The sequence below is a fragment of the Haemaphysalis longicornis genome, unplaced genomic scaffold (genome assembly GCF_048455015.1).
Source record: "Haemaphysalis longicornis isolate Haplotype H1 unplaced genomic scaffold, Haemaphysalis longicornis Haplotype H1 scaffold_1, whole genome shotgun sequence".
NCBI classification, from domain to species: domain Eukaryota; kingdom Metazoa; phylum Arthropoda; class Arachnida; order Ixodida; family Ixodidae; genus Haemaphysalis; species Haemaphysalis longicornis.
The window spans coordinates 398,297,990-398,324,460 of NW_027526203.1; the positions used below are offsets into that span (position 1 = coordinate 398,297,990).

The 26,471-nt window shown below is 46.6% G+C and overlaps 1 protein-coding gene and 1 long non-coding RNA gene across 3 annotated transcripts in view; both read right to left on the bottom strand.

Annotated features, from left to right (window-relative positions):
- Positions 1-26,471, bottom strand: part of LOC144155363 (uncharacterized) — a 58,797-nt gene that overhangs the window by 24,616 nt on the left and 7,710 nt on the right. The gene's annotated exons all lie outside the window — the stretch shown is intronic.
- LOC144155364 (uncharacterized) lies at positions 4,807-12,081 on the bottom strand. Its single transcript, XR_013319562.1, has 3 exons — positions 9,219-12,081; positions 7,029-7,162; positions 4,807-4,880 (listed from the first exon to the last, which is right to left on the bottom strand). It is a non-coding gene; the product is annotated as an uncharacterized LOC144155364 (long non-coding RNA).

Sequence of the window (26,471 nt, forward strand, 5' to 3'; positions counted from 1 at the left end):
GCAATTTTACAAGGGTGTGGAATTTGCCCGCGTATGCGCAGGTCTTGTCGCTTCTTACCCGTTTCGCGTACTAAACTTTTATCCTTTAAATAATCACCACGCCACCTTCAAAAAGCACCCTTCGACGTTCCCGAAACGGCAGACGACTGCACTCAACAATATGAAAAGTGCAATGTGTGGAAGCAATGTTTATAACACGTTGCACACTCAAGCGGCGACCACGGCGAAGATGTTTCGTTGAATTAAACAAGCTCATTAACCCGCAACAGCCGCTGATTATTGCGTTTCTAGAGGAGATGCGCAAGCAGAGGTAACTATGTCATTGCTTACTGCCAAACGAGCCCACATATTGGTTGTTTTGTCGTGTGCAGCACGCGTCTTGCGCCTCACGCAACGTGAAAAAGCAGACGACGCGAGAGCGCCATCCACACTAGGAGCGGTTCGTCCCGCCGCCGCCAGGGGCCGACTGTGTTCGCGCTCGGGGCGAATAGAACGATTAAATGCATATAGTGTGGACCACGACGGCGACGTGGTTCGAAACCGAAATGTTTTTATTCCCTTTCGGATGATAATGAGGGGTCTGTATACAATCGGGGCCCGTCAGTCGCCAGCTAAGGCCACGTAATTAAAAACACAAATTCATGCCCTTATGGAAGAGAACCGAGTTTTCCGTAGCATGACACAAGTCTGCCGGGCGTAAAAAAGGATATCATTTTTTAGAAGAACAATGCACACACTCTTCTTTTGTTGGTAATAACTTTGTCATAATCAATAGTAAGACCATACACAAAAATTACTCGATTCATCTGACACTCGATTTTGACACGGAGCTTGCAGCTCCAAAAAGTGCACTGTGGTTTTGCGAGACCGAAAATTCTACAATCACGGTAAATTAACTAAGGCAGGTGTGTGTGGCATGCAGCGTTGGTAAGTTTGCGAGAATAGCGTTTCCATTTCAGCTGTTTTTTTTTTTGTTGCCATGCAATCACAAGTAATCTGGTGCCATGAACGAGGTTTACGTTAGCTAACAAGGCTGTAGTAACGGTTGCGGCTACAAATGACATTATGCACCTATCATGCTTGTCAGCTCGGTGACACAATATATTAGGTTGTCAGAATACGGATGACTGAGTCGCCTAGTTTATCACTACTGTAAAAAAAGAAAGTGTTTTCTGACCCAGGGAAGGACTTTCCTGTATGACTAGCTGTGTTTTGACAGATGACCATACTTGATGAGACAAGCCGTAACAAATTAGCTTTAGATGTAACACCAGGAGGGAAATAGGTGGAGGTATCTGCAAGTATAACTGAAACAGTGGGTGCCTGTCCGGCATGAATTCATTATTTGCTGACACGATTTTCTTCTGCAGATCCTGATACATAATCGAGTTGAATGACTTCATAGATCTTAATGCAGGATAGGCTGTGCTGTACAAGGCAAGGCTGCATTCGGAAACCAAGTTGGCCCCTCCAGCAGAAGTGAGTATTGCCACGGCTTGCAACAGCTGTCCAGCTCGAAAAAGCTACACTTTTTTCTATGAAAGTGAGCCACCATGGTAGGAGAGAGGCAGTGTAAGGGTTTGCATCTTTAACAGTGTGCCCATTCACTTGAATAGATGCAAGCTGGCATCTTGAAGCAAGAGACAGCAGTGAACAAAATCATGCAATACCAAAGTGTTTTTCAGTCAAAAACAAAAACTAATCTATCAACCTACAGAGACTTTCATTTTATCTTCACTGTCATTTAAAGTTGTGCTCGAGTATATTGTGCGGAATTTATTGCTGCCAAAGCCACGACGGTTAATGTACTGGCACTTGGTTTTATGAAGCCTTTGCATTCCTAATTTAGTTACTGGAATTCGCAGGGAACCTGGCCTTACAATTTTATTACTGTACCGAATTATTAAGTTCATTTACCATAGTGTCTGTTTTGAATTTTACGTGTGGGGCATTTTTTTTCTTTTTTGCTTTTTCAGGCAGATGTTCCTCTGACTCCCTGCCTGCATTCCGTGAACGGGGAAGTTAGCCTTCACATCGATGGCCAGCGTGTCTTGACTGCATCATCTTTACTGGGAGGACTGTGTAGTCTGTTTGCATCGTTCTGGGTTTTCAACATTCAATATCCCAAGAAGGCACACAGAGCTCTAACGTTTGTGGAACATGCCTTTTTCGACCTTGCCAGCACCAAACCACGTGTGAAGGATTTAGAATTAATTAACTTTTATCGCATCAATATCGCTGACTAATATTTGTTTTCAATCCTGTAATCATTGGATAGTAGTCAAAAAGAATTCCGTATTATATTTCTGACTTTTTCTTTTTCTTTTTTTACTGAAAAGGGGTATTTGATGGGCCGTTCTGTATGCTGATAATACAGCTATCTTTCAGTGAAGCAATAATATTAACAAACTAATTTAACTTGAAACAATTGTCTAAATAATGTTGGCAACTGGTGCGAAATGAATCAACTAAAAATTATCCGAAAACACGAATTTCATGGCTTTTTGTTCTCACTCGAAAGAAGCTGTCGCGATACCACCCATTCTGTTCTATATCATTGCAATTAACCCGTCAGACTCGGTCACTTTTCTTGGCGCATTTGTGTATTTATCAAAACGCACTGGTATTTTCCGCAGCATATTTTTCGTTCTTTATATTACTCATTTATCCATAGCCATCTCACTGCAGTCTGTCTCCTACATCATTTATCTCTTGTGCCTTTACCACCTACAAAATGCTTGTTACCTTTCAATATCAAATCGTTGCACAGCTCTCGCTCATTTCACCACAAATTGAAAAATTGTTTTGTTGTAAACCACTGCAACCATTTTTTCTTCACTTTGTGTACTTAGTACTAGTGCGTACTGATAAGTTCTGATAAATACTGACGCGTTCTCGATCCTCTAGTATTATATAATGATTTCACTTACCATGCGGTTGTGTTTGTGCCTATCTGTTTTTCAAGTATTTCCAGTTCTTGTATCATTATTGTTTCTACAATTTGTTCAACTAGCAGACAGCTCTCGCTCATTTCACCACCTACTGAATTTTTTGTTGTTGTTGTAAACCACTGCAACCATTTTTTTCACTGTGTACTGAGCGCTGATGCGTACTGATAAGTTCTGATAAGTGCTGACGCGTTCTCGATCCGATAGTATTCTATAATGATTTCACTTACCATGCGGTTGTGTTTGTGCCTATCTTTGTTTTTCGCGTATTTCCAGTTCTTGTAGTAATATTGTTTCTACGGTTTGTTCAACTAGCATCGTATTGCTGTCTTCAATTCCTAACTGGCGTGTTATTTAGCAATGTACCATTTGTGATTTCCAATATGAGGCCGCCATAAGTATTTATTTCGGAACCTCCTTGTGTACACCATGTACCATGTAAACTTGTCTGCGAAAGTTCGTTTGAAATAAACCTGAAATCGAGAAAAACCGTGTGAAATCAGTACTCCCGCAGGGAACTAGAAATTCTCCCTTGTGGCCTTGAAAACCTCCTTTCGGAAGGCCTACAAAACTCCCCAAGCTTTCGCCAAACTCCATTCAAAAGAAGTAAATGCTTCCCTTGAACCTCCTCAAAACGCCCCTAAACTAACATAAGTACTTCCAAAGGGAGCCATAATAGGCTCCTATTTAACAGCCTAAAAATTCCATAAACATCACTTAAAAACGCCCTTCAGGAAGTAAAGAATACTCCATTTTGACCTCCTTAAATTCTCCCGAACATTTCTTAACACTCTTTAAATACCTCCTTTCTATAACCTAAAAACGCCCTGTTTTGAGGAGGTAAACAAAACCTCCCTGTACCATGTAGTAAAAAAACTCCTACAAGGAGGACCACTAGAGGACAGGCGAAAAAGAACATCTCGGGAGTATATGGGAGGAAAAAAAGTTTGTCCTTGTGTACATCACACTCTAAGAACTAAAGGAGTCCCACCAATTCCCAAAGGGAATAGAAACCCTTGTCCCATATACGATTCCCTTTTCCAGCATCAGGCAACTCCCTTTTTAGCAGAATAGCCTTACCCTTCACAAGGGAGTCGCAGGCCTCTCGCGGAGAGGGGGTCGAGGTATTCTCACCGGAGTTGCGGGAACCGCGTCCGGCAATTCCCTCACCACGGATCGAATAATTCCTCCAGTCAGGGAGTTATACAATTCTTTACCAGAATCTTGCTATACCTCTGCCACCCCTCAGAATTACCTTATTCCACCAAACAGCATTTTGCAATACTTCACCAGGAAGGGTTAGCGTACTCTTTTCAGAATCATTGTATTCTTTCAACCAGAGTCCCATAATGCCTCCTCAAGGAGGGCTAGCTTACTCTTTGTCAGAACTAATGTATTCCTTTAAAGCAGGATCTATGCACTACCTGCGAGTTGCCGAACTCTACTATTCAGAGGCAGCACGATGTTACCTTTAACAAGACTACACTTTAGCATCCACAACAGCATTAGTGTCAGCCCTCTTTACTTCATGCTTACAAACTGAAATACAGTAAAATTACTTCACAAGTAAACATAGCAAGGCGTCTTTACAAAAAAAGCTGTCGTTTGTGCTTAGCCGAAAAAAAAAAGACAAATCGTTTTCACACTGCATTTCATGCTTTATTTTGACATCCTCACACACGTCGCTCCACCTGTATTGCAGTTGCTGCTTTTATGACCGAAACCATTTGCTCTGTCGGTGGTAGGCCGAGCATCATCTAAAAAAGCAGACAGGTCCGCTTTGTCTTTGGGGCATACTGGATGTTGAAGGTCCAGTAGACCGCCAAAAGCAAAGCGAACCCGTCCACTATGTCTATAGCCGTCAGCTGGAGCTCTTCGAAGTGCACGGCCCGAGAACAAGATCCTGGGGTAAAGGGAAGTCTCTCCTGGCTCCTGCATAAAAAGCACACAAATGCAAGTACCAGAAGAAACACAAGTAACAGTATTTTGCTCTTCCTTCCTCAGTGGACAAACCACTGTACAAAGCGATTCTCAGGAAAACGAATCGCTAGTTAGTAGTCTATACACTTAAAGCTAACAATTTAGTGACTACGCTAACGATTCATCAATGTAACATTCACAATTGTCTACTGATGAGGGAAAATGCTTCCTTTAGCAAATTTGAATTGCTGTGATGGTGATTGCTGAGCCTGATTCACAAGTACTACACTGGATTTCACTTACTCAACATACAGAAGACAAATATGCATACCAGCTTTGAGAGCAAGGCCTCTGGCTTTTCTTTCACCAGCAGTGCAACTGAAAAGCCATCTGAGAAGAACGAGAGCACGGATTAATTTAAAGCATCGGGGTCCTGATCCCCTATTCAAATTTTAAACCAACAAGGTCCTCCTCCTCTTTTTTTCCAACCAACCACTTTCAGAAAAAGCAGCCAGACCAACAAGAGAACCTGCAACCTCAGGCCAACCTACAAGTACTTGGTGCAATGGTGTTATCAAAAAGGATGGCTTGAAGACAAGCAATATTACAGCAAAACTGTCAGCCTCTCATTATTGGAATTAATCATGGGATCAGTGAACAGTAACAAGGCCGAATAATGGAGAGTAACAAGAGGCAAGCAGAAAATAAATGCCGCACAACCGCATTCCTAATCCCCATCAATCTTGAAGCTGCACATCGAATCTTACTCGTGACCAAATAAGTTTGTTAAAAAATACTGCAGTGTTTGGCAGTTTGAAAAAGCTACAGCATTAATGCACTGCAGTGGAAGCGACACATTTTTAATCAAGCAGAAAGTTGGTTACGCAGTTATGTTATGTCTCTAATGACATTTATAATAAAACACAACTAAGGTCAGTCGATGCTAGAAAGCAAAAGTGCATGCAAATGACACCATGAAGGCTAAAAGACACATTTTTATTTGCCAGATGACTATGGCAAAGTGACCAAAGATGAAGTGTTTATTACAGTCGAACCCGGATATATCGAACTCCAAGGGGATCGCGAAATAGTTCGATATATGAAAAATTCGATATAAAAAATATGGGCTCTGAGACCTCACCTATGGCGGACGATCATTTACCGATCGTCGCATTCAAAAATGACAACTAATTCAGCACTCACGATGCAACAGGACGCTTTATTTCCATGAAAAAAAATCGCTGATCTTGGCCTGCTTCTTCGTCCTGGAAATTAAATTAAATACGCTGGTCTCGATCTTCTCGAGGCTGCACAACTAGAAAATTCCAGCATTACGCTGCGCCTTCGCACACCATGCACAACACGCACGCAAAGAAGAACAGCGCGCACGTACCACAAAAACTTTGAAGGTAACAATTCCAAGGCTCTCTGAACGGACTCCAACAAAGAACAAAGCGCTCGTGATGGTCATCTCCGAGAGAAGCTGTGATCTCTGAAAGGTGCGGGACAACTCGCCAAACAGCAGCAACAGCAGAAAAATGCAAAAGAAGGAGGAGGCCACCAGCGCCTTCGTTCCCTCTTCCCTTTCCCGAGATGACATCGGGGGAAGAATCTAGTCGGTGTTGGGAAGACAGACCCAGAGAGAGAGAGAGAGAAAAAAACTCTTTTTCGGCAAGCCGGGGAACGTACGCAGCCGCAGAAAAAAAAAAAAGAAAAAAAGAAAAGGGGACGTGCGCAGTTGGGGCATCCCTACCTCGCACTGTCACATTTTCCGAGCGTTCGGGCTTGTGTGCCTAGAGAGATTTAGCATACCGGGCTCCGTCCGCTAACGCTACGGCGGCCGGTAGCGGGGCCCGACTGGGCCCCGATACCGGCCGCTGTTCTGGTAGGGGGGATTAGTTGCGCGAGCCAGTCTTCGCCATGCCCGCGCATTCCTCCACATCCTCCTCAACCTCAATCGGGGGTGCAGCGACCGCCGAAGAGCACCTTCTAGCTCGCGCGGCGTTCGATATACCCAATGTCTGGAAAAATACGGTTCGATATAAACGTACGAATTCCTATACTTTTACACAGAAATTTTAAGGGGATAATGTATGAGTTCGATATAGACAATAATTCGATATACCCGTGTTCGATATACCCGTGTTCGACTGTACTTACAGCTGTCGGCCGCACCAGGCATCTTTGCTCTCTTTCTGCTTCCGAACGCCAGGCGATCACAATATGTTGTTGAACAGCACTATTGTAGAATAGCCCTGGAAACATCCACGGGAAACACCTTTACGTCGTAGCGCCTGTAATAAGTAAAAAAAAGTTCACTATAATGCTAAATGCACGCTGCTTACTAAATACAGCACCTAGCAGCAGTTTTACCACATGTCCGCGTGAAAATATTCAGCCTAAAGTTCTATAGCTTGTCAACACTCGCTATGAAACAAAACGTACTGCAGTATTCATTTTTCAATACTACGTTTTACGGTAGCCGTTACTTGGCTCTTTCTTGAGAAAACAGTACGGAATTTCACCGAAAATGGGCTTCACTCTTATTGCAGTCGCGCAAGGTAATAAGAAAAAAGTCCAATAGACAAAGCAACACGCCAGCGGTTCCGTGAAATTTTGTTGTGGCTACTGTAGCCACATAAACAATTAATCGCGATGAAATTTCCTACCGACAACGTTTTATTAGCGTTAAGTATTGTTTTCTAACAACACGGGACCAGAGGCTACAAGGCAACGCACTACACAATGGGTTCGGAACGCACAAACGTTCACGTTCTTTTTTTTTTTGCAAGACATCTATGCCAACTTGGAGGTTGAATTGAAACCTTGTGACCTTTGACTGCGTTATATTTTAAGGGGTAACCAAATAAAGCGACGCTACCAACCTAACTGATTGGGTAATAAACTGGTTACGGTGTTGCTGTCGCCGTCGCTCACTTCTGCCTCGTCAGACGCGCCAGATGGGAACGGAACCGACGGATAAGCCCGGCGGCAGTGTAATTACCTTGTCGCTCGACAATATATTTACGTTGCTCAAGAAGATAATGAAACGAAAGCCAATTTATAGCTAGCGCTGGACACATGTACGATTAGTACACGCGATTCGCATGCGACTGATCGTTACGATTGATCGTTAGGGCCTGTTTTGGGTCGTTCGCTGGTCCGAGGAGGCTCACGACGTGCGACTGGCAAGCCAGATGCAGTCGTGCCATCATTGCGATCGAGAGTCCGCTGAGCCCCAACCGCCCGCAACAGGCTTGCGTTGCTCGGGTCGGCTCGGGTGTTGGGAACCTTAGGCTTAGCATTCTGGCGGACATTTGATCGCCGCTATCTGTGCAACTGCGGATGACAATCCGTAACACAACTTTTCACCACACTATCACCCTTTTTCTCGCATGTGAAACTTTATTTGGGCTATAACGGCCGTTTGAGCGATCGGTGACCAAGACATCTGCGTAGCCTGTTTGGATGCTTCCGCGCAGGTATCGCCATCTCTCGACCGCTCGGCGCACCGCGCGCCGCGGTATACACGGCCGGTCAGCGCAGGCTTGCATAGCGGCAGATATCTGATCGCCGCTTTTAAAATAAGCCCTGACAACAATCCCTAGCACAATTTTTCACCACATTAACACCTACTTTTTCGCATGTGGAACTTCTTTTTAGCGAACAGATTGATTCGGGAGAGCAGCGACAAGCGGTTGCTACCGTGGTCTGCGCCGGTTCGAGCCGCTGAGTGTGTCGAGCTGGCAGGCGCGGCCGGCGTGAGCGCGGACTGTTCCCGAAGGCAGAAAACGCTTCAAGATTGCTTGCTTTATCAATTTCTTGCGAAAAAACGCGCGGAATCTGCAAATTCAGCTCAGCGATCGTCGTAGTTGACCATAAAGCAAAAACAGTGGGCGGAGCGACGCCGACGACACATCGCATGCGCGCATCGGGCCATGTGTCTCAAATTCACGCGTACGGCTACTCGTGGCGACAGTCGTAACGATCAGTCGCATGCGAATCGCGTGTACCAATCGTACATGTGTCCAGTGCCTAAAGAAGCCAGCTTAATAAATCCGCAACTCTTATACTGCACACGAGTCTTGTTTCAACGCATGCTGAACGTCGTGAACCCGCGATGGGAGCACGGCCGCTTGTTCGAAAAACACAAAGCCGGAAAAAGGATAGCTAGAACTGGTGTCACACAAATGAAAGCACATGTATGTGACCACTTAATTCTTCGCAAGAACCAACAAGGCTAAGCAGCACTCACGAGCGCCAGTTGTTATAAATAAAGCTGAAGTTTTGGCGGGAACGAGCGCGAGCTCGATCCCGTACTGCGCAAGAAAAACTGAAATGGTGACTTACGTTTTCAGCGGCGGCCGCAGCAGCCAAACGATGTTATTCCACCAGTCAGGTATACTTCAAACACAGCCACCGACACCAAAACGCACCTCACAGACACGTACAGGAGTACTACGGCGGTTTCAATGCCACAAAAGAGACGGAGACATCGGAGAGACGCGTCCGTGCGCCAGCCCCGCCGCGATGAAAAGACCGCGCAAAGGTACAACGCTCAAGTAGTCCGACGGACACCGTTGCGTTAGAACACACAAATGACCCATTGCTAGAGGACGTGTAACACTACCTCGCACGCTCTTTTGAATACGCTGCACTTTATTTTAAGTACGCTTTGTTTCATGGCCCGGCGCTGTGGCTGTTTAGGTAACTACTTTTTCATACGATTTCAAAGAGTTCGCGTCCGCCATAGAGGTGTCTGCCTTTTTGCACACCTGAAAGCGTGCAGCTGAAGTTGATAGAGTCGATATACTGTTCTATTCTCTCTCGCGGAGGATATACGAACTCCATCGATGCGAGACAGAGTCGGTACGCTGTTCTATTCTCTCCCGCGAAAGGGGTACAACCGCCGCTTAGCTCCATCAAGAGCGGGGAGAGTTCGCCAGCAGTTTTATTCTGGTTTCCTAGTAGAGTGAACACGCCATCTAACGCCACGCGTGGTGCGGACGGTGTCAAACGACCCTGGCAGGAATAGGAACGCTGTTTGATTCTTCGACTACTCCCCACATTTCTTAGAGTGCATGGCGGCAAGCGCGTCGGCCTTCCACGGTTCCGCTCTTCTGTGGGCAGTCGCCTCTTAATTTAGCGCTTCGGTCTCAAAGCGCGTGGCGTGAAGATGTGTTTGTTCGAAAACATTTCTTGATTGTCTTGAAGTTGAATAAAATGCGTGCGTCAATACGGGCCTTTTGATTCAGGGCGTTGTGTGCTGCTATGCTTCCACTACGGGGTGTACTTAGGTAAAACGATATTTGTATCATGTTATGCGCGTTTTTCATTCCGTATACCGCCAAGGCGTTTTTTACTAGTGGTTAGGGGACTCGTAAAAGCTCTAGGCTCATTCCTGGCAGAATAGGCAACTCGCTTCGCAAAACATTCACCAGATGGCCCAATAAGCATTGCCATATCGCGACGGAAAAAAGTAGCGTTGCACGCTGTTACAAGTTAAACTAACAGATAGCGCCATGTTGTTCAGCCGAGTGAATCGAAGCGACTAAAACCCGACTATCCGTAACGAGAATGCAAATAAAAAGAGCGCCCCTGTCGTCGTTCTCGCTGCGGTTGCGCTGTCCGCTAGACGTTTTGTAGGTAAAGTAAAAGGCCGCGCGGCACATTCACATTGTTTAACCAACATCTCCCGTCCCGTGCGGCACCACGATTGACGCACAGAGAGTGGCGGGTAACGGGAGTGTGGGGCGGGAAAGTTCTTCTGTTGTATATATATGCGCTGAGTGTGCGACCAGTGGCTGCTGAGGCAGCGATGGTTCGCTCGGTATACGTTTTAGTTTTCCTGCTAGGCCATACCGCTGTCTCACTCACTTCAGGCAACCGGTTACGTCACGCGAGACGTCATGAAATGGCGCGAAGAATGAAATGCGTTTTCCAATTGCTAATTTCTCGGCAATTAAAGCATCTTTCACCACCGAATAAACGCTGAGAGGCTTCGGGGCAGTTGAACTTGCGCCTGAGCACAGCTTGCTATTTGCCTTCAGTGTTCCTTTAAATTCGCAGACAACGCCGCGTGTTCTTCCGAATACCTTGAAATTTGACAACTGCTGACACATTCACGCTTGCTTGTTCGAGAAATCGGCGTGATAACAAACTTGCTGAAAATGTTTACTGCACCAAAACTAACCAGAACGGTATGACACGAAAGTTAGATTACATCAGCGAAAGGCTCTCTAATGATGAAAAAAAAAACAAAAAAACTTGCTATTCACAGTCTTTCTGCGCGCAGAGATACGGAAAACCTAAATGAAGCAGAAAGGACACACTAGCGGCAAGCTTGACTTGCTACTGCACACGGCAATGAGATAGGGTGAAGCAGGTGGACATGAAAGCAGACGGCAATGAGATAGGGTGAAGCAGGTGGACATGAAAGCACTCGAACAGCAGCAAACACAAAAAAATTGGTCGCGTATCTGCTCCTTTCGTTGCAAATGTCGTCAAAAGACGATAGTCTTTATCGACTTTTGCCAAGTAAATGCCTCCCTTCGCTTTCCCGCTTCCCTCTCATGTTGTTCCTCTTGCGTCGCACTCCTCCCAAGGTAAAGACACCACAGGTTTGCTTAAACCATTTTAAATTTCCCGCGTTCCACTGCTCCAAACCGGGTGTCTTGATGCCAACGCTGCCGTACGGCGAAGACGCGCGTGAATCGAGGCGGCCTACTTCAACGTTTATAAAACCGCGTTTCCCTACTCCACGTGCGTTGCAAGGAGAACGTGGAACCTATCTAGTGGAACCTTTTGTAACTGTTGCCGGTTGATTTCTTAAAATGGCGCCAGAAGCTATAGTGGCGCGGGCGACAGCAGGCGACGGCGGAGGGAATTTTTTTTCTGCAGTTGATGAAGTATTTAATTACGCAAAAGTCAAGCATGTATGATTTTTTTTATAAAGGAACACTGCAAATATCACTTCTGTATTAATTTGTTGTCTTATATTTGCGTAATGTCTTGTTCTTCTTCAACAATGTTGACAAGTATGAACATTACACCGGACTTAGACGGGTAGATTTAGCTGTGACTATATAAGACTATTGCGCATGCATAGTTTTACTTTGGCCGGGTGGCTGAATCGAGTCACTGACAGACAGACAGACAGACAGACAGACAGACATACAGACCGACCAAAATTTCTGGGTTTAAGTAGCCCAAGAAAGACTATCGTCTTTAAAACGTGCGCACGCACGCACGCCCCCCTCCCCCCCCCCCCACCTTCACACACACACACACACACACACTTGTCTGTCGTACTTGCTGCTTCTTTGTCCACTCACGGGACACGAGACATCAAAACCTCTGTATTCCACGCCGCATTAGGCACAGAAATGTAATCCAATAATATATTTCATAAAATAACATTGCAGCTCTCTTGAGTCCAAATGCGTAGGTTCAATATAGTTTGAATATGTTCGCTGAAAAAAATAAGTGAATTGAGAAATTATTGCATTGCATTATTAAATTTTTTTCATATCCCAATGTCTCTTGCTATACCGAAAGATTAGAAGTTTTCCAACCGCAGAAGAAAGAAAAAAACGTCTTTATAATTGCGCGAAAAAATTACCAATTACCCAGCGATGGTTGTCACCTGAAAATGCATCTAAAGCATGTGTTACTACCGCCAAGTATCGTCAAGGGTACCGACATGGGTTCTTTGTGTACAGCAGCAACAAAAAGTAAACTGAGCACGGCTTTGTGAAATTAGAATGAGTATTCTTTAATGCGGCTGCCAGCATAAATAGAGTATGTGCGGCCAGATTTTATTTTAGAATGACTTCCTTGAAAAGTCACTTCGATGTTGCTGGCTAGGCACATGGCGGAGAAATCCCCTGAAAATCTCCAATCCGTGCTCCGTTTACTTTTTATTTCACCTGTACATCTTCACCCAGCTGCTTCTTGCTTCTGCGGCTTTAAAGCCAGGGCTAATTTTACTTGGCTTCACCCATCCTTCTTCCGCACACTACGCTTTGTTCTCGAACTACTTGCATTGCAATGAAATCTTTTTTTTTTTCGGGGAAACGGGCGCTCCTGCAGTAAAACAGTTCACTGCTACCATCGACAAATCCCGATCTGCGCGGGAGGCTAAGCCAGCGTCACGGAAATGGCGGCGGACGCGGCAGCCAAGCGGCGTCCGCGGAAGGCCATGTCTGCTCGGCGTGGCACAACACAGCGCAGCGGGCAGGCGCTTCGCGTGACTCACTTCGGTGGCTTCGGGAGAAATGTTTCTCAATCACGGAGCGGGAGCGTTCGCCTTGCGACGTCTCTGCTCGACGGCAGGCGTCTCAGAAAACAGCTTCACGCTCGCCGTCCCAAGATGGCCTTCGGGCCATACGCTAGCTTGCAACGGCTGGAATTTTACGCCCCGAAGCGTCACAATGGGGAGTCAACGGAACCCCTACACAACAGCGCGCTACATCCATTCCGACCAGCCGGGCTTAATTAAACTGTGCTCCGAATTGTCGTTGCGTGGTGCACGCTTTGCCTTGCCAGAAAGAGAGTACAAATTACCCCTTGCTTTTATCCCTGAAATACGGGATGCATCATCCAAGAGCCGTGGTCATGAATCATCGCGGATCTTACGTGGCCAGTTGTCGAACAATAGCGAACTCACGCGCGTTGTTTACTCTCGGAGATACGCCGGTCGCACGAGATTGTCCTCGTCGTCGCCAACGGCAGGTGCCGTCCTCCGAGAATAAATGGATCCAATGGCTACGGATGCATTTATTCTCACAGGACGGCACCTGTTCCGCAGCTATGGAGGGCCATTCTGCTGCGCAGTCGAGCAGCGAGTTTGTAGCTGCCGTGTGTGGCTAATTACCGGAGGCACACCCCGGCATCGCACGCAACGTATACTGCCGCTGGGTTCACTGAAAGCTTCCCTCCGATTGCGACAATTGTCATTTGACTTATCACAAAAGCTACGTGAAGGTAATTCTGCGTCCATCTAACTAGGCACCATGTTGCCGAGATGTATTTTCGCCCCCAAATTCTTCAGCAAATAAAAACCCCAAAGTTATAAATGTCCAGTTAAGCTCAAGTTATTTATGCCCGCCAACGGGATTAGCAGCGAGCACAAAAAAAATATATACAAATTCAGCAGGCGTTGCGGTATTATTGTCAAAGCACCAATTTGATGAACACCGGGCTCCGGTGGTTTGGCATAACAGAAAAGTTAGACGATTACAGTGAGGCGCACGGCGGCCATACTTGCACATTGGTGGGGGAAGGGGAAAGAAAGGCTGCCTAAGGTCACATGGCAGCAGTCTTGAAAGAAAGTCGAAGTGAAATATATGGAGAAGGACAGGCAGGGAGCTTGAACTGCTCAGGTTGAGTGATGGACCTGAGGAGAAGTGACGACTGTTACATAAGACACTTATCCCCGACAATCCTTTCAGTCAGTTCGGTAAGTATATAGCTTACATGCATTTAACAACATTTTACAAAATCCTGCGGTTCACAGAGTAAATAAGTTAGCGGTATTTCGACTGGGGGAGAGGGAACGTTCTTGGTTTAAAAAATACAGGGTGATCAAAGTTAAGTCGACGGGTTTTTTTTTAAATAGGGGCTGAGATTTGCGCGAAGACCACCTCTACAGTGAGTTTATGCGCCCAGGGGGACACATAATTAGCAGGTAATAATTGATGTATGTGGCTTAATTAAATTTCGCTGTTTGATATCTCGGACTACGGATGCGCTAGAAGAACTCTGCCAATTGAAACTGCGTAGAAACAAGATTGTGTCTAACTTTCCAATACAAACGTGCCTGGTTACTGTAGCCACTAAAAAGTTAATTAATCAATTTTAGTTAATTAAGCCTCCAAAATCAATAATTACCTCCTCTTTATGAGTCCCCCTGGGCGCATAAGCTCACTGTAGAAGTCGTATTCACGTAAATCTAAGCGCCTATTTTTTATAAAGCCTGTTGACTAAACTTTGATCACCCTGTATATCGGCTGCAACATACGACATCATACGCCATATATCGGGCGGGCAATTTTAAGCGATTCTGCCTTTCAATTGTTACAGCTGAAAATGAGGAGCCAGGTCACAGGTGTGCCTTTGGCGTACCGAATAACACAGGGAAAATTTCTGCTGATTGCCACCGGGAAGGACGGACGCCGCTAGAACTCTCGGCAAACTTGCTCGGGAGACCACGCTATCCAAATGGACCACCCAAGAGTTCACGAGCGCTCGTATTCATGCCCTGGACCCCCATCTCCAGCGCCCCCTTCCATTAGGCCTCCCACGATCTGATGCAACAATTCTTTGTCGTCTCTGGCTTGGAGTCGCATTCACAAATGCTTACTCCTATTTGATTGGAATGGCAGCCAGTGAGGCGTGCGAAGTCTGTGACACACCAGAGACCATACGACATGTCCACGATTGTCCACCATACGATTGTCCACGGTTTTCATCGGAACGAAGCCAGCTCTCTGCGACTCTACGAAAGTTAGACTCTCGGCGCCCGTTCTCTGAGGAGACAATCCTGGGCCACCATGGCCTTCTCAGTCGTCTGCGGACAAGGCGACAAAAGCGCTCCTGTGTTTCCTCAAAACGACGGAATTGCACAAAAGACTGTAGCGCAAAAGACTACCCGCTTTGAACCCAGTGAACTTGTTTGTCTATATTGTCCTACCGCTAGGCTCACCACACTGCGCTATGTCTGTCCCTTTCCCCTTCTTTTTCTATTTTCCTCTTTTCACTCATTGTACCCCTTTCCCCCGTGCAGGATAGCATACTAGGCCGTAGCCTGGTTAACATTCCTGCCTTTCATTTACTTTTTCTCTCTCTCTCTCGCTTCGTCCTCGCTTTTGCCGCAGCTTCTCACCACTGCTTGCGAAAGTCGAGCTGCGTTTAGGAACACGTTACGATGAAGAGGTCATGGAAAGTTATTGATTAAAAGCTATAACCCTGTACGGTGATACTCCATTAAGCTTAAAGATTAAAATGCAGACATTTTGATAGCAAGTAACAAGCCTGGGACAACATTCCCAGTACACCTAAGCACTTCTGATGATTTAGTGAATGCAAAAGCCTTGGTATCTGCTTGCCGAACGGATATACCCGTATTGTGAGCGCCGCCCTAGCGCCATAAATATATGGTGACTGCTGCACCGCGGTATGCGGCAGCAAGGGCAGTGCGACGCGCGGCGCTGCGCGTACTGAAATAGCGTTTTCCCTTCTAATCATCGTCATACTTTGCCCTTGGCATCTTTTCCATCTTCCCAACGTTACTATGACTCATAGCATGGCCAATCACCTTTGTTAGGCCTGTATGTAGGCTTACGTTAGGAGTAACGTTTGACGGTGACTTGCCAAGCACCGTCAAACCCATCCTTCGCAAGGCTGCGCGTACTAGTTGATGATAAGAACTCAACGCATAATGTAAGGCCTAACGTCAGGCCGGCACGCACCCGCGTTCGCATCGCTAAGGAGAAAAAATGGCAATATCTACCAAGTGGGAATTCTCAGATAAAAGCCCAGGCTAGAGATTTTTTAAAGTCGTTTTCACTACCATACCAAATGTATTGCAGGGACAGCATTTTTCCGGGCGCCCCAGAAGCAGCCTTATAGAAAAGAAGGTAGGCCCACAGGCCCTTTATTAAATATCTCCTTTAGACCCCATATAACCCAATACAGCGCTATACTACACCGAGCCCCTTTAAATTCGGCCTCACTAAAATCCATTGCTGGGCAGACATATTTAGAGACACGATATATATATATATATATATATATATATATATATATATCAGTGTGTCGAACCGAAAAAAATACCGGTTCGCGAACCGGTTCAATTAGTTGAATTATCACTGAAATTAGAAACAAAAACATTTAAGTAGTTTAAAACGACAGTCAAATCAAAATACAAACAAAAATGCAACATGCTGCTGTTCCCCAAGGGCAGTGCCGCAATTGCAACGCAAACTTTAAACAATTACGAGTTATTAGAGAAACAGATGAAGTGGCGACGATTTACCACCTACTTTCTCGCCCAGACTTTCTGTTGTCCTAGCGACTATTCATAAAGCGACCGCCAAGAGACAATGGGATATATTTTCTGCCCTTTCCTTTTTTTGTTGAAATCGCAATCGTCGATATGGAATCGCCCATCACGCTAACCTTGAAGCCTTAAATTTAGGCCTGCGTACTGGCGCGTTCAAATACCAGCGCTTAATACGAATGGCGCATATTTTTTATATTTGTAACAAAACAGAAAAATCCTACAACAGGCACATAAATACTACCAATGAATTAGATTATTTGGTCCCCCTGAATAATTTGTTAGCTGTCACCTTATCGAATTTGTTAGCCACACTTTCATTAAAAGTAAGCTTTAGTTAACGCTCAATCAATGCATTATTGCTCTGACCACTGAAATTCCTTTTGCAATAGCTATACCTGATGTGTGCATTACAATCAGTATGTCATCGTACCGCCTGACCCCCGGCCATCGTTCCTTGTGCTACATTGAGGAATCTTATAACAGATTATGCTGTTACAAAATGAAAGGGAAATTTGACGCGCGGAGCATGAGATGGGACTTTTTTGGGTAGACGCTCTTTAATTTCGCTTCGTCCTGTTTTGTAGTCTTTCTCGTCCTTGTTTACTAGTCAAAGTGTAAGCGCTCTCCATTCAAGCCAAGCAGTACTCCCCCCCGGAAAGCGTGGCAGTAGAGGTAATGTAGCGAGTTGGGCAGTCACCCGCCGCGGTGGCTCAGTGGCTAAGGCGTTGCGCTGCTGAGCACGAGGTCGAGGGTTCGATTCCCGGCCGCGGCGGCCGCTTTTCTGATGGAGGCGAAAAGCAAAAACGCCCGTGTGTTCGAGATTTCGGCGCACGTTAAAGATCCCCAGGTGGTCAAAATTAATCCGGAGCCCTCCACTACGGCGCGCCTCATCGCCTGCGTTGCGTCGGCGCGTTAAACCCTACAATCAATCAATCAATCGAGTTGGGCAGTCATTACGAGTGCACCTTCGAAAAAAAGCAGATCTGAAAGAGACAAAACTGCATCAGCAGCAAACGGCTTAGCCACTGAGCAGCTCCTGCGGTCACACTTGTCAAGTATTAACAATTTGCAGGTGTCGGATCTTTTAAACAAAATACGAAACGCAAAAAGTTTGCACACATCGGGTGTGGGCTTTCGCTGTTGCGCAGTGGAGCACTCCTGCAGCCTGATTGCTCCAATAAAGTCACAGCTAGGGAAGGGCAAATTCGTTTTATATCCCCTGCAAGCTGCAGAGAATTACATTTCGTTTGGTCAGCTTGCACTACGCTCGCGCTTCCAGCAGGAACAGACCATTGCTACATTGGTGCTCATTCATTTCTCCTGTTGTTTCATAGAGCGTGATAGTGTTGAATTGTCTGTAGGGGAAAGTGCGCGAGCGGGTACCAAGTTGATGGTACGTGAAAGAAAAAAAGGCTTGAATTGCATTGACTGTGCACTAACAGCAGCCCAGCCGAAGAATCTAGTGTGACATGTGACAGCGTTGCACCACTAGACCAGAGTGATGCATACTTTCATCAGCGGACAGTAGCTGAGGTCGTCGACTCCATGGAAGGGACTCCGTCATCAGTGAGCTCCCGTGACGTAGTAAGTCATGATGATTCCCTTTGTCCTTCCTTGGGATTGAATTGCGGTGAGAGTAGCAAGAAAGCAACTAACTTGTCTCAAGAACACGATTTAGGAGACTTTCTGGGAAAAGCTAAACACACGGGCATTTCGGACTGTTTGAAGTTACGCCTTCTGACTAACCCATGGTCGCCAAATGTTACATACGACTTTAAGAAAGATGTAACACCTGACAAGAGGACATTTCGCTACCAATGGCTGGCAGATTACGCCCTTTGGCTTGCGTATTCAGCGACACATTGAAAGGCGCTCTTTGTCGTTTCCGCGTCATTTTTCCCGCCGAATGTTCACCGGGGTACCCAAGGTAGTTTTATCATGCAAGCTTTCACCAACTACAAAAAAATGCACGAGGCGTGCAGGGATCACGTAAAATACCAATGGCACCAGGAGGCAATGGCAGCCTCACAGAACTTTATGGATGCGATGACAGGCAAGCAGCTACCCGTTGTTCAGCAGCTCAACAGAGCACTCCAAGATCAAGTTGAAAGGAACCGCCAGAAACTATTTCCGATTGTTTCTACCATCATCTTTTGCGCAACGCATGGCATGCCAATTCGCGGGAAGCAGTCTGGCAGTGGAGTCTTCAATGATCTCCTTGACTTTCGGGTAGAAGCTGGAGATATTCGTCTTCAGGAACACTTCGCATCCGGTGCTGGCAATGCTAAGTACACGTACGTACGAGTCCAGAACGAGATCATCACAATCTGTGGCGACATTCTGAGAGAGCAGATAGTGGCCGAAGCTAACACAGCGCTTGCTTTTTCCGTCCTCGCGGACGAAACCGCAGATATTGCAGGAACAGAGCAGATGTCTATAGGTATTCGCTTCATTGACAAGACGGGAACTAACGTATACGTTCGAGAGCAGTTTATGGGATTTGTTGAGCTGGAGCAACTGAACTCTGCTTGCATCGCTGCTACGATCGTGAAGTTTAAAGGACGCCGGGCTGATTCTTTCAAACCTCGTTGGACAAGGGTACGATGGATGCTCTACAATGGCTGGAAGAGAAGCTGGAGTTAACAGATTAATACAGAACGAGCTTCCAAAGGCACTGTTCTTCCATTGCGCAAGTCACAAGCTGAATCTCGTGATCAACGATTTGAATGAAGTGTCTGAAATTCGTAACACAATGGGGGTTATCAAACAAACCATAAACGTCTTCCGTGAGAGCGTGCTTCGAAGGAAATTAGTGCCTAACATTCCGATGCTCTGTGAAACAAGGTGGTCTGCAAAATACAAGTCAATTAGGATCTTCTCTCAGCATTACATGGCCAAAATCGAAGCACTCGAAGAGCTCGCGTCAATGGAATCAACATCGAACGCTGCAAATAGGCAACGAGCTCACATCCTCTACTGTGCAACAACAAGTTCATCTTTTATTGTCTGCTTGCACATTGTAGCTAAGTATAGCGCACGGCTGGAACCGGTTACGAACGTTCTGCAGAGCGTATCCATGGACATCCATTCTGTACACGACCACATCACTGAGTTGCAGAATATTTTTGGTGGCCACCGGACTAACGCTGAAGAGCAGTTTTCTGACATCATGAAAACAGCAAGTGAGGCAGCCGATCACCTAACGTGTTGATATCTGTACCAAGACAAGTCTCTCGTCCGGCCCACCGACAAAACTACAGGATTCAGGGAGGAATACTACCGCGTGGCAATATATGTGCCATTCTTGGACTCGCTTAGTGCTTCTTTGGCTCGCCGCTTTTCTGAAAGCAATGCGAAAAGTTTTAAACTCCTCCAACTGCATCCAGCAAAAATGAAGTGTTTGAGCTGCGTTCAATTTCATGCTATTGCTGGAGAACTCCAAGGCTTTTACAGCATTGAAAACTTCAAGGAAGAAGGCATCTCTTGGTACGAAATGTGGCGCAACAAAACGGGGGACCCCTCACAAATAACTTACGCCTAACTTTTGCTTCAGGCCAAGCCATTCTTTCCAGCTGTAGCAAAAGCAATTGAGGTAGCACTTGCCTTGCCAGTTACGACCTGCACTGTCGAACGCTCCTTCAGCACAATGAGAAGGGTAAAAACTTGGCTACGATCTACAATGACAAATGACAGGCTGGACGGCCTTTGTATGATGAGTGTGCACCGAGAGCGTGTAATGAAACATAAGAATGACTTCATCACACATGTCATCTCGCAATTTGCCCAGAAAAACCCGAGGCGTCTGCAGCTGCTGTTCAAGGAAAATTGACGGAGTGCAGTTGTATTTTTGTGAACGTATACTGTCTGCTGGTGATCTGTTGGCGTGAGTCGAGGGCCCTCACGCAGCAAGACTTACCACTTTTATTTACGAAGAGGCAGTAACTTTTCGCATTTTCGTTATTAACTTTAGTTATTTGTTCGGTAATAAAATCCAATGTATATTCTCCAAGTGTGGTTCTAATTCGCTGTTTATCATTTTTTTTTCATATGCGTACTTTAAACCACAAATAGCGCATTTTTGGTGCTATCCAACCGTACCCCCCCCCCCCCCCCTCGCCCCCAGCTATGGATGCCCCCCCCTTGCAAAAAGTTCTGCGGACGCCCTTGTGCACTATCAACAAAACAACGGAGGGTCGAACCGTTTCGGCATGAACCCGTCACCGTTTTTATTTTTTCGGTTCGGTTTCATATATATATATATATATATATATATATATATATATATATATATATATATATATATATATCAGGGGTCGTACCGGAACCGAACCGAACCAAAAACCCGAACTGAAACGGTATTTTAGATGCAAAGCATTTCTTGCTCTCGGCTCCGTCGTCCGTCGTCCATCCATCCGCCGGCCCAGGAAGACACCGGCAACACTGCCGCTCCAAGAGCCCTTTAAGGGGAAGCGTGCTCGTCTCGTGCCGGCCCAGGAAGACACCAGCAACACTGTCGCTCCAGGAACCCTTTAAGGGAAGCGTGCTCGTCTCGTGCCGGCCCAGGAAGACACCGGCAACACTGTCGCTCCAGCATTTCACGGTCGGGGCTATGTCCCTCCCTTGTTGTGGCGCCGTCCACACCCCCACGGGGCATGCTCGGCTCATCTCGGGCCGACCCAGGAAGACACCGGTAACACTGTCGCTCCAGGAGACATTAAAGGGTAAGACACCACCGGGCGTTCAGCAAGCCGAGCATGCGCAGTGGGGGTGTGGACGGCGCAAAAACGACAAGAGAGGGACATAGCCCCGTCGCATCTAATAAAATTACACCATCTTCCCGTAGGGGAACCCTGAGTAGTATGCTAAACAGCGATGGCCTCAACGCAATTTCCCATTTCGTAGTTCCGGTAAGTGAAAAGTGTGGTAGTTACCATGGAAACCGAACTGTAAATATAACGGTAGTTACGTACCTCAACCTTACGGAAACGACGAACTGAAAACTAATGAGCACTTGAATCGACCCCATGGCTGCTTTACATACTACTCAGGGTTCCCCTACGGGAAGATGACATAATTTTTTTTTCTGGAACTGAACCCGAACCCGAACCATTATTTTTTGAGCACGCTGAACCCGAACCGGAACTGAACCGAAAAATTGGGCCCATCTCCCCGCGAGGGGGACTCGAGTAAATGCGTCGCATAGGGGGTGGGTGTGTTGCGTTAACGTTTAGTGTTTGGGGAGTTGGTGGTAGTGAATGCGTTGTATCAGCAGCTTCTTGACGTAGTTTGAATGAGTCAAGGATATAAGGCGCGTTCGTAGCCTCCCATTCTGTGTCGGCTTTGTGGCGCAGTGGGTAGAGCGCCATGTACATTGCGTTCCGCCCGCAGGGTCGAGGGATCGAAACCAGGCGCCGGATAGTATTTTTTTATATAGTGTAGGGGGAGGGGTGCGGACTACGACTACGGACGTCAACGCGGGTGACATCGTGAGTTACTGAAATGCTCTGCATTTAATAAAGAAATAACGGTTACCGGTTCATGCCGAAATGGTTCGACAATCCGTTGTTGATATTGCACAGTCAATGCAATTCAGGCCTTTTTTTCTTTCACGTACCATCAACTTCGTACCCGCTCGCACACTTTCCCCTCCAGACAATTGACTATCACGCTCTATGTGACAACAGGGGAAATGAATGAGCACCAATGTAGCAATGGTCTGTTACTACTGGAAGCGCGAGCGTAGTGCAAGCTGGAAAAATGAAATGTCATTCTTGGCAGCTTGCAGGGGATATAAAACGAATTTGCCTTTCCCTAGCTGCGACTTTATTGGAGCAATCAGGCTGCAGGAGTGCTCCACTGCGCATCAGCAAAAGCCCACACCCGATGTGTGCAAACGTTTTGCATTTCGTAATTTGTTTAGAAGGTCCGACACCTGCAAATTGTTAATACTTGACAAGTGTGACAGCAGGAGCTGCTCAGTGGCTAAGCCGTTTGCTGCTGATTGCAGTTTTGTCTCTCTCAGATCTGCTTTTTTTCGAAGGTGCACTTGTACTGACTGCCCAACTCGCTATATTACTTCTACTGCTACTCGTTCCGGAGGGGAGTACTGCGGTGGACGAATTAAAGAGCGTCTACTCAAAATTTCTTGACGCCGAGCTGGACTTGGCGTTCGCATATTGACATATTCCATGATTTAAAAGATATCTGCACGGCATCTACATACATGGAGTAAAAAATTGTAGGTGGCAGTGCCTTCCCAAGGGAGTTCATCTTTACTATGAAGAGAGTGCAGATTAGAACTCCGCTGTGCCGCACGCCATTTTCTTGCACGTGTACCTTTGACAGTGCAGAACCAACTCTGACGCGAAAGGTTCTCTCCAACAAATAAATGACTTGAGGTCAGTAAGGATCCCATAACGCCAAGCGGTGTCATAGGCCTTTTCTAGGTCGAAAAACACAGTTAAACAAAACTGTTTGTGAATGAAGGCATCCTTAATGTATGACTCTAGTGCCACAAGTTGATCGTTTGTGGATCTCCCCGCCCTGAAGCCTGCCTGGCAGCTCTCGAGAAGAACGTTGTACTCCAAATACCCGGAAAAAGTTATCGACGACGCTATTGTGCGAGCCAACCAATTAGACCGTAACGAAATCTGTAAGAAATTCACACAAATAGGCGGGCGAGGGAGGGTGTGGTGACAGTGAAGTGGAAAAAAATACATCCCCCTCGCGAGGGGCACGATCAAATGCACAGCATTTCCGAGGGGGTGCGCCGGCAAGTCGTATGGATTACGTATTGGTTGTTGGTTTTCTTGTTACACGCTGCACGTCATCAAATTTGCGGTGGGCTACAGCGGGGCGTCCCGGCAGCACGAGACGCGACCAGCGCTGCTGGTCTCTCGATCATAGTCTCGATCGCGGGACCTGTGTCGCCATCTTGCGGAGGCGCGTGACAACTTATGGCGGGTCTCTCGATCATAGTCTCGATCGCGGAACCTGTGTCGCCATCTTGCGGAGGCGCGTGACAACTTATGGCGCTTTCGAAACAAACCATAAATGAGTGAAGGATATAAGGCGCTATCGGTGCATCGAAATCCGTGTTGGTTGCGTGGCTCAATCGGTAGTGCGCCCGGCACTTGCCGTTCCGCCCGCGCCGTCATGGGTTCGAATAGAGAGAGAGAGAACAATATTTAATGAAAACTGGCGATGTCAGCCCAGCTAAGATGCCTGGCTTGCTACGCCAGATGAATTCGATGACGATGATGATTATAGTGATGAAGAGGAATACATATGATTTTAACTAATTACAAAGTCTGATCAAGACTTGTGTCCTTTAGGTATGCCAATAAGGCTTTCGTTGCACGAGCGGCACGTTTGGAAGAGTTCCAAGGACCTAATACGTCCCTCAGTTCTAGTTTTGCGGACAGCGGCCGGCCCAGGGACACTGCGAGAGACACTCTTTGTGTAGTAAAGCGCACACAGTCACATATTAGGTGTTGGAGGTCTTCACGCACACCACACTGTGGGCACAGAGGCGAGGAAGACTGGTTGAGTTTGTAGCAGTAGTATCGCGTGTAGGCGACGTTCAACCGCATGCGGTGCAGTACTGCTTCATCATGCTTGGATAGTCCAGGTGGCATCTTAAAATTTCAATGCGGGTCGATAGAGTAGAGGGGTGCGTAATGGCGGGATGCGTCTGCCCAAAGCGATCGCTGCATGCTCCATGCCACACTGGATGCAAGGGCTGAGGCATCTTTGCGAGAAAATGGCACCGGTATTTTTGATCCGCGTTGGTCATGCGCTGTGGATGCTGCAACGTCCGCCTTCACATTTCCAGTTATTCCGCAATGGGCAGGAACCCACTGGAGTGTTATTTGATGACGCGCTTGCAGAGCTTGAAGATTTAAAGCTTGTACATCAAGCACAAGCTGATCCTTGGGGAAAGACGCCAGACATTGCAGTGCAGCCCGAGAGTCCGTGAAGATGGCCCACGCGCGTGCCGGCTGCTCGATGATGTGAGCCAAGGCCATCCGCAGAGCTGCAAGTTCGGCAGCCGTAGATGATGTTTTGTGGCTGAGCATGGCACTGAGGGTGGTGCGGGACGAAGGTATCCACACTGCGACAGTGGATGATGTGGATGACACCAATCCATCAGTGTATAGATGTGTATGACCTCCGTATGTGTTGTACATATATTCAAGAGCAAAAAACCGTAGAGCGGCAGGTGGAATATGCTCCTTGCGTGTAATTCCGGGCCCCGTGGTCACTATTTTCATGGGCGGGAACATCTAGGGCGGGTGGAGATGAAGTGATGGCGGCTGGTAATGCTGCGGCAGGAAGTCGCACGCTTCAGGGACCAAACTTGGCGCTAAAGGGTGGTCACATTGCCTGGCCACAATACGCAGTCGCACGCGGAGAAGCTCCTGCGTGCCGAGAGCCATGGGTGACAGACGTCGGCATTCAGTCAATGTTCCAACAGTAGAGGTAGTTTTCGGAACACCAATGCAAGTCCTCAAGATCTGTGCTTGCATGGACTCTAGGGCCTTGATAGTTCCTTTAGAAAGGGGGACCAAAATGGCGATGCTGTAGCGTATGAGGCCAACGCAGAGCGCTTCGTAGAGCCGAAGGAGAGAGTTAACGGAGCAACCACCGGAGTTCCTGGAGAGCATTCTGAATATACGGGCGATTGAGGTAAGCTTCTCCTTGAGATGGCGGACATCAGGTGACCAGGTGAGTGACCTGTCGAATGTCACCCCCAGAAACCTATAGCTGGGAAGGTATGGGATGTCAGTGCCGCCAACAGCATAATCTGTTATAAGATTCCGCAATGTAGCACACGGAACGATGGCCGGGAGTCAGGCGGTACGATGACATTCTGATTTTAATGCACACATCCGGTATAGCTATCGCAAAAGCAATTGCAGTGGTCAGGGCAATAATGCAGTGACTGAGCGTTACCTAAACCTTACTTTCAACAAAAGTGTGGTTAACACATTCGATAAGGTGACAACTAACAAATTATTCAGGGTGACCAAATAATCTTATTCATTGGAAGTATTCATGTGCCTGTTGTAGGATCTTTCTGTTTTGTCACAAATATAAAAAAATGTGCGCCATTCGTATTAAGCGCTGGTATATGAACGCGCCAGTACGCAGGCCTAAATTTAAGGCTTCAAGGTTAGCGTGATGGGCTGTTCCATAGCGACGATTACGATTTCAACAAAAAAGGAAAGAGAGAAAATATATCTCACCGTCATATCTCTTGGCGGTGGCTTCATGAATAGTCGCTAGGGCAACATAAAGTCTGGGCGAGGAAGTAGGTGGTAAATCATCACCACTTCATCTGTTTTTCTAATATCTCGTAATTGTTTAAAGTTTGCTTTGCAATTGCGCCACTGCCCTTGGGGAACAGCAGCGTTTTGAATTTTTGTTTGTATTTTGATTTGACTGTCGTTTTAAACTACTAATTTTTTTTTCTAATTTCAGTGATAATTCAACTCATCGACCCGGTTCGCGAACCGGTTCAAGCTCCCGAACCGGTT